This window comes from Haliotis rufescens, unplaced genomic scaffold (assembly GCF_023055435.1).
Source record: "Haliotis rufescens isolate VD_foot unplaced genomic scaffold, xgHalRufe1.0.p SCAF_109, whole genome shotgun sequence".
Lineage (NCBI taxonomy): Eukaryota > Metazoa > Mollusca > Gastropoda > Lepetellida > Haliotidae > Haliotis > Haliotis rufescens.
The window spans coordinates 848,480-857,690 of record NW_025963790.1 but is presented as its reverse complement, the minus strand read 5'-3'; positions in this window follow the sequence as shown (position 1 = coordinate 857,690).

The following is a 9,211-nucleotide window of genomic DNA, read 5'->3' as shown; positions in this document are numbered from 1 at the left end:
TACAATAACATTTAGTGGAGTAACTTGATATGTATACTGCGGAAGCTCTTCTTGACTGAGACCCATCTGTATGTAAGGCGTGGCGATATGTTTGTTTGTTGTTTAACGCCGCTCTCAGCAATACTCCAGCTGTATGATCGCGACATGTATTAGACAAACCTGTGATGGGTTTTATGCCCAACGATCAACATCATCGGGGCATCATGTCACGCCCACAACCAAGTAACCAGGTCTGACCACCCTATCAAATCATTTACCTCTTGCAGCTAGCATACGTTTCTTGGAACCCGTTCTTACCAGGAATCCACACTGGGGTCGTGGCAACTGACACAACAGATTTTCAACACCCTCCAGCTTATATATTCATAATAGCGAAAGCAGATCCCCGCACAACAATCACAGTATCTCGGACATTAAAGGACACCATAAAAACTGCGTGACATGTTTTTTCATAAATCGTTTGAAGGGCCAGTGTACACAATTTCTATTTAAGAAGATGTAACGTCGCATTTAATAATAGTTCACTGATATAGCGTTGTGTGTGTGTGTGTGTGTGTGTGTGTGTGTGTGTGTGTTCCGTTATGTAGAACAAAATGACCCGTCCTATGTTTAGTCCGGTCAATATATTGTCAAATCCTACCAAACCCATGACAAATTGCAATCGAAATTATTTTTCCTGTTTCGTGAACGGAAGGCATCCCCTCAGACCATTATCTTTTGTAATCTTTTGCATTTGATACTTTATAAAGTACTTTACAAATGACGTTTACTGGTTACTTTAATTATCTTATGTACCTTGAGAAGTCATAAAATGGTGTGGACTGAGAACATCATGCCAATGTTAACGTAACTGAACATTATTTAAAAAGGGTCTGGCACTTAAAATTTAATCAGACAATTACAACAGTTACATTTTTCAACATACCTGATTCTAATGTTACTGAGCTTATAACGATATGTATATTTAATAAGATCCTACTTCTTGCAGGTTGCGTACTCCATGGATAAGTGTCCTCTCTGTCAAGAAAATTTTACAGATGACAAGGACACTGTAATATTTGGAGAGAAAGGAAGACTTCTTTTTGTATATACATGATGTCGTAAACTATGCTTTTAAAATGATATACTTTCCTTTGCTCCTCTGTTTAGTTGGCGCCCTCATCTCCAGTTTTTAGGGCTCCCTATACGAATATTACTGCCTTAGATGATAGTTTAAGTGAATTGCAGCTAGGGAGCCTTAAAAATATTTTCTTAATATATGAAATTCCGTTTGCTTCAATATTGTCCCTCAAATTCGATGAGCCTTCCGAAAGGTTAGTACAACAAACTGCTGATACTCAATAACATTAAAAACATTAAATCATGATAACCATTCATTCGTCTTCGATTAGTGTTGCTCTGTATCACTGACACTTGTTCACTGGAAAAGGAACAGACCATAAATCTAACATGGATGCAAGTTGGTGCACTTCCTGCTGCTCATCAGTGTGGATGCCCCTGCAATGTGGAACGCCAACTGTAAACGTCCAGATCGGAATAAATGTTTTACCGATGACATGTACCAAAAGCCAGAAGCACAGGAAAGGTACACGTCCCGTGTGTTATTCTGACCTGCATGTCAGTGATTCTTGTATTTGTCTTTTATGTAACAATTGACCTCACTGGTCCTCACTAATTCGTCTTTGGCCACTAACCACTCACACAGAGTAAATGTTTTCTATTTGTTATATAAAATGACAATTGGTTATTGCCTATCCACCCATAGTGTTATCGTGTTTGGTCTAATGAATAGTGTTTAAATGATATTAAAAATGAAAAAAAAACGACTTCACTTCTTATCTTGTTTATCTGACGGATATTTCAGTATTTCATATCTAGGCAGTCTGTAAATAATCGAGTGTGATAAAGGCATCCACTGATTGATTTCATGAGCATCGGTTTATGCGATTGGGACAAGATAACATTATCAAGTCCTCGCAGACAAGTAAAATATGTTTGACAGTAAATCTGTTATCACCCCTGATTTCATGTTGCATCTAATTGGGCGAATGTTTAAGAGTGCTTCAACGTGATGTTCGATTGCACTTGTTAACGGCGGCCGCTCCCTGGACAAGGGGAAGTAATCCTGTAGCGGATCATACGAAGCGATCGTACAATACTCATAAATAGAATTTCAGTAGCAATACACATGAAGAGAAACGTTTGGAGGTTGATCCAAATCACCTTCAGGGGGCATTTGAGAGATAAACCTACTGTGTTATTAATTTAGAACTGAGTGTTTTAGCTTGAGGTTTCAAGTGTATAAATAAGAGCTATCTACTCTTTGGTAGGACTACATCAAACTTCGTCCAAAGATGAATTAACATTCTTCTATTTATTTTACATGTGTGAGTCTGATTGGTTAACAATTACCCCCATAAATAACAAAAAGTCAAAATAAACGCCTCTCCACCGCAAAACATGTGGCAGAACTTGACCTAAATCACGGTTACTCACAACTCATAACGGCTGACACTGTTGTTTACATTGTCTCAGACAATTAAGTTACATGAAGCAAGATGACAATCCCCAATCTATGATGGTTCAACTGTAACCTGTAGATTTACGGGGAATGCTGGTGCAATGGGAATACCAATGTACCTGGAGAATGACTGAACAGACGCCTTTTTGGTAGAAGACGAGCCGGCTATGTTGCCACGAGGAAATGTTTAGAGACCTGGCTTGTATACAGTTACTAGTGGTGATCGATCGGCAGCCATTATTATTATGAATCGATATGTGGGCTATTGATGTATTTATGCGCACGTTTTTTTTGTGTGAAAAAGGCTTACTGTATTTAAAAGGGTTTCCTTAACAAAAAGGAAACCTCTCTTTAACCGATCAGAATTAAGCGTTCTTCAATGTCGTGGTAGAATATGACTTTATTAATGTCTTAACTTACATTCCAATATTACCGATTGTTGGTTTTTATTCACAAACTTCATTGACGCCTACAAAGGTGTCCCACGTTTTTGGCATCATATCCCAAATTTTGCTTGGATATAAAAGCATGTATGGAATAAATAGTGGATATAACGGTTAACCCAGGCTGCTCTAGGTGCAGCATCAGCTTACAAGTTATTTACTGCAGCTAATTGTAAGGTCGTCATCAACAGAGTGTGAATACTTATTAAAGTTGCATCGGAAATATTACAGCCATATAGCAACACCATCTGTATTCAAGTTATATCACGACTTGTCAGCTTGATGTAGGAAGAAAGGCCAAAGTGATCCAGGTCTCTTATGTTTACCACTTAGGTAGAAACCCACGACCACGGGTATGGTGCTTACAAACCAAGCAACGTAATCAAGGCAACATGGGGTTCAAACCGGCGATCAAACATTTCTTGTGTAACTAGGGGACGCAACTCTGCACAGCGAATTGCTGCGCCTGAGACGATTAGTCCGCCCGTCCATCAAAAGAAGATTGTTTCACTGATGTCCCGGGTGAAAAAGTAAAGGGATGAAACATTTTTACTCTATGCTTCAAAGACAAATATCACTTCAAAGGTTTCCACAACTCTCCAGACATATATGTTTGGAATAAAAAAAATACAATTCTTAGGTTGTGACATATGGTATTTACGTTTAGATATGACACATTTTCAAGAATGGCTTAGTTTAGAAAAGCTCGGAAGGATGTATATACAACAAAGTGTTTTCCCCCTTACACATAGTTGACAAATATCATCCATGATGGAGGCCTGTAAATATTTCTGAGGAATGTTTAACTCATGGCGCAGTAAACAGAGACTGTATCATTGAGCATCGGGGTTAATGTTAATACATGAACATGAAAGGTTGAAGTTGTGGAAAATTGACAAATACACAATAGTCAAGGCATGTTGTTACACTAACCACATACGATCTGAACAATCATAATAAAATACGCAGAACTCACTATGTATACGCGTTGAACCTCTCCAGCGTGCATCCCGTTTCTGGAATCAAGCGCGGAGTGAAAGCTCTAAAATAAATATTAGAACATGTTACTTATTGCTACGGCCAATAACCCTAAACCTAAAACTACGTGTTCAAATAGAGTTTATTGTTTATTCACTGACCTTTTGTGACCATTTACTCAGTCCACAATTTAGTTCTGTGCGCATTGATTTCTTGGTTAACCTCTGCATTTCAATTTTGAAACTATCCCGTAACACGTGTTTCATTCACCGGGTATATAACCACTTGGAGGCGTAAACAATTCTCCCTTAGGCCTGCGGACACTAGTTGAGATTATGTACAGCGAAAGTTGAGGTAATGATAAAAAACAATTTGTTCAAAGAAATTGATATCAGATATGGAAAAATGTAAAGTATATCCCTCTAGTCTGTAAACACTTGTCGAGATTATCTACAGTGAAGCTATTGATCAAAGAAGATATGGCCAATGAACTGATATAAGATGAGAAGAATAGCTAAATTATATCCCATTAGTCGACAGACACTTGAATAAGTCAAATCATGCCTTCTTTTTTTCTGGCCAAATGATATCCACAAAAGGGACACAACTCCTAAGGCTATAACAGTTGAATTATCAAATGTTCAGGCTATGAGGGAGATCTAATCATTCTGATTGTGGCTTGGTTGAAATGAAAGAATAGGATGAATACAGACTTTGCAAAGTCTGATGCCAGCAGATAAAAACATGGACAACTGTTTTAGCATATCTTACATTTTTTTCTGTTCTCACCTTTCTTTGAAACTGACATAACTTAATCAATCAAATTAATACCATGGTTTTGTACCTCTGTACCTGCTTTGACTTGAACTTTAGGTTCCCGTGTGTTGTCAGGTGACCATCTAATTTGCTTTTGCATGCGTTTGTGATGGGTGATGGCGGACACAATGTGATAGTGATTCATAAATACATGCTTTTAATATGGTCAGAATCGTACATTCAACTCTGCTTTCAACAGATATTTATTATGAATATGGAAAGGGTTATGTCGGATTATTGATGTTCAGTCAATATGTTTTCAAAATTATCGGAAATTGTTTTAAGCCCAATAGCATATAGACAGTCCTTCAATAGTTGCGCTGAGTATATTTCATGGAGTCATAGCAGTGGAGACTGGGCCCAAAGGTGAGTTATGTCATGTTCTTGTTCTGGAGTATAAGACAACATTACAACTGCACGAGAAGTGATTTGGTTTGGGTCATGTCCAAGGCAGGACGTCTTAAAAGGGCAACTGGCGAGGGAGAAACGGGAAGAGTTCCAAGAGGAAGGTTTCAGACCAGGGAAAGCTGCCCTGGTCCTTTCTAAGGTATTCAAAGAATGAAAAAGAAACTGTTTACACTTCAGAAGTGACTGTAAAATAGGCAAAGAGGTTTATATCAGAAAAGCATTTTTGGACGTCATCTTGTATTGGAAATGAGGTCGCCTCGGCCGTGCATCACCAATGATTATGGTCATATATGATGTTTCCAGTAACTCTGTCGTTCATTGATATGCCTTGTCACCATGCTTTACGCCTTCCTCAGCAATACTCCAGCTTTATTATGGAGACCTGTAAATATTCAAGTCCAGCTTGGTATTATTATCAACGTCCTGTTAACCTTATTCATTATCAACGTCCTGTTAACCTTATTCACAGACGGCCAATTTGAGGAAATTGCTGTTCACGAGCAGCCACCAACTATTACAATATTCCGATTCGAGTACATACATGCATTGTTTTTATAAATGAAGTTATACCCAGTCATATTAATATATTTTAGTATTATAGCATTACAACGATTTCAAAGTTTTTAAGTATTTCTGCAAAGTTTTATTTTAACATTCTAAAGCAGACAAAACCATTTTCATATCCAATAGAAATCTCTGCATAACGTCGAGTCGAGTGTACTATTCAGACTATATCATGAGCTTGTGTATAGGATTGACTATCAAAAGTAATGATACCAGGTGTTCGACAAAAGGTGAGCGTATTCTGCCCAAACGGTGGCACCCGTCACGAACACATGCACATGCGAGTCATATGTTCACCTGAAAAAACTCGGGAACGAAATAGGGAATTGGATCGGACATTATTTTTGTCACTGATGCGTCATATTTGGAAATGTCCACATGTCTATGCGGTTGCCTACTTCTTGCCTCAATGTCTTACCCCAAAACGTTATGTAAATGTTATCAATGAGGAAGTCCAGCATTTCACATCGTCTTCTCAGTAAACTTCAGATGGCATTTGCTTTCATTTTCCACAAATTGTCCTGAACCTCTTAATGAGAAACGTAACTGTATCTTAGTTCATCACGTCTTGTAAGAAAGGCCCCATGGATCAAGGAATGAAGTTTTCCCTTAAGTTTGTCATGTGGGATAGTGGTACACAAAGTTGAAAAATCAAATGTTTTGACGGAATAGAACTTTGTTCTTTTCTGAGATCGCCAAAAGTCAGGCAAATCCTTTGAGTATTTGAGAATCCACATGGTACTAATTCCACTTGTCTCAAATACGTTCTGTTAATATAAAGAAAGTCTTTCCTTAATTGTATTTAGGATTATGGTTAGTCTTTGAGAAAGGGATTTTGTGGTACATTTGATGGACCCAGTAATATATCTCTCTTTTTACGGATTATTATGGAGCTATGGAATCGAGTACAAAATAGGAATGGACATGTCTTAAGGATTTAGAGTTAAGTTGACAGTACTGATGCATGGTTTTGGCAGATTTCTTGTCATGTCATGTCACATCATGTGACACACTGCCAAAGAAAAAAATCAACAGGTTCCTCTTCTCTTCTGGCCCATTTTGGGGGAATATTCTTCGACAGAATCCATAATGATTTTAAATTGTGTAGGAGGTTGTTCACTGTATTTGAATAACTGACGAAGGTTGTTATTGTCAATAATAGCGAAATCACCTCTGATTGTATGACCTACAGGTTTTTAGCAGTATGATGACTCTTGGCAAGCCACAAGTAATGACATTCTTATCACGAGCATTAAAGAATGACTCAAAGACGCTGCAATTCACAAATCCTGATGAATAGCTATATTGTATTCATAAAAGCTATCAAATAAGCAATTAAGTCTTTGAACTAATCTCAAAAATCACCGTCTGGTCACGGACCATTTCCTTGAACATAAATATCTACATAGATATCAAAATTATGTTTCAATTTGAAATGCTTTGTTGAACTTACAAACTCGGCTACTTTAGCTACAGAGTTATTGTATTGTACTCAATCTCTAAATTATCACTTAACCTTCTACATACTTCAGAATTGACCTTCACTTTGTGTGAGTTCATTGGAGTATGAACCTTCATAGAGTGAAGGCCAAACAGTATGAACCATCTGAGTTTGCGTCCAATGGATATATTGTGTAAACTTCAAAATTATTTCAACTTGCAAGTGCTACGTCAGGGTGAAACACTGATTCACCCTAACGTAAGTGTGTTTGTTGCTCAGCTAATATAAAGGACCCAAAACGTGTCTGGTGGCACCCACAACAACAATGAATCATTTTACGTCCTGCAATCCAGTAGTGTCGGTTTTAGTCAGTTTCTTTTAGTTTGTAAAGGTGGTCCCTTTTCATCATCTTTTCGCCGTGCTTCAAATATAGCGTTTACAAGTTCCCTGAAGAACCACTGATAGCCGTCAACACTCACAAACTCTTATTAAAGATCACTTTAGATGGACTGCCTTTATCTATTTGTTATGAACATTTTACAAATCATGTTTCTTCTTCATAACTAATTTCGAATAATTCAATATGTACAAATCAATACTAAAATCTATTTTCAAAGATATACTTTCACACAAATAAATCTCATAGATTTGATAGTCCAAAACTATTTTAGCAGCTTCAAATACAAATCCAAATGTGACGCAAACCAAACTGATCCCAACCACTGACTCTGTGATCATGAGGTCGTCGTACCGGTTCCTGGAAACTTTATTTACTAAGAACGAAAACTGAAACAGACTGACAAAGAACAACAACAACACATGTATGTGAGATGTAAACATGGGTCAAGACTTTCATCAAGTTCATTCGAATTTTATTAAAGATTTAAATTGTCTTTGATGTTTCATTCTATTTCTGCTTGAAAGTTTCAATCAGCGTCATAAGATTCATACACATATTATATTCTTAATTTATCCTCCTTTTAACATCACAATACTATGATCAAAATATTATTTGTTTCTGAGAAAGCAACTCCCACTACTTTCAAGGCCTAATGAATCCTCCCGTGAAGATTCCGGGGTAGAATAGGTCTTCAGCAACCCATGCTTGCCGTAAAAGGTGACAATGCTTGTCGTAAAAGGCGACTAACGGGATCGGGTGGTCAGGCTCGCTGACTTGGTTGATACATGTCATCAATCCAAATTGCGTGGATCGATGCTCATGATATCAATCACTGGATTGTCTGGTCCAGACTCGATTCGTTACAGACCGCCGTCATATAGCTGGAATATTGCTGAGTGCGGCGTTAAACAACAAACCAACCAACCAACTTAATGAATCCTTGAAAGAATAAGTAATTCTGGGTCAGAATCAGTTTTCATACTCAAGTTGTTATTTTGACTTCAATCTCACTTCAATTTTATAATCACAGATAACTGTTTACTACATTCACAACAGTTTTATTTCCGCTGGGCTCAATCATAAGACAATAACGAGATGCATTATTATTTTTTTAAGATAGTATCGGTACTTCAGCAATTCTAAAACCAAAACCCTTTCCACAATCATAAGTAATCTCGTACATGTAACTCAGAGTCAGTTGATTCTAGCAATAATCTGTACACTGAACATCTGGATAACTAACATGTGTCTGCGCAAAGCTGAGCATATCTTCAAATCCTTGCACCTTTTATCACTACATGATTCAATACTTTTGATTTTATGCACCGCAGTAATGTATAAGCTCATATGTCACCATCAACAACATGTTAAACTTTTAAAGCGACCAAACGACACGCCCTCATGAGTATTGGTTAATGGAGTCACAACTGTGTACTTGTCTTCATTGCAACATACATATTTCAAGATTTGACTCGTTTGTTGGTGGGGAAAGGATTGCCGCGTGGCGTAGTGCATGGTATCACAGTGCATGATTTATACGTGTTTTTTTTTTCTAGATTTGGAGAACTGTTTTATTAACAATGGGTCGTGGATTTCAGTTAGTGTTAAGACAAGCATTCTATTACTCATGCTTCAGATAA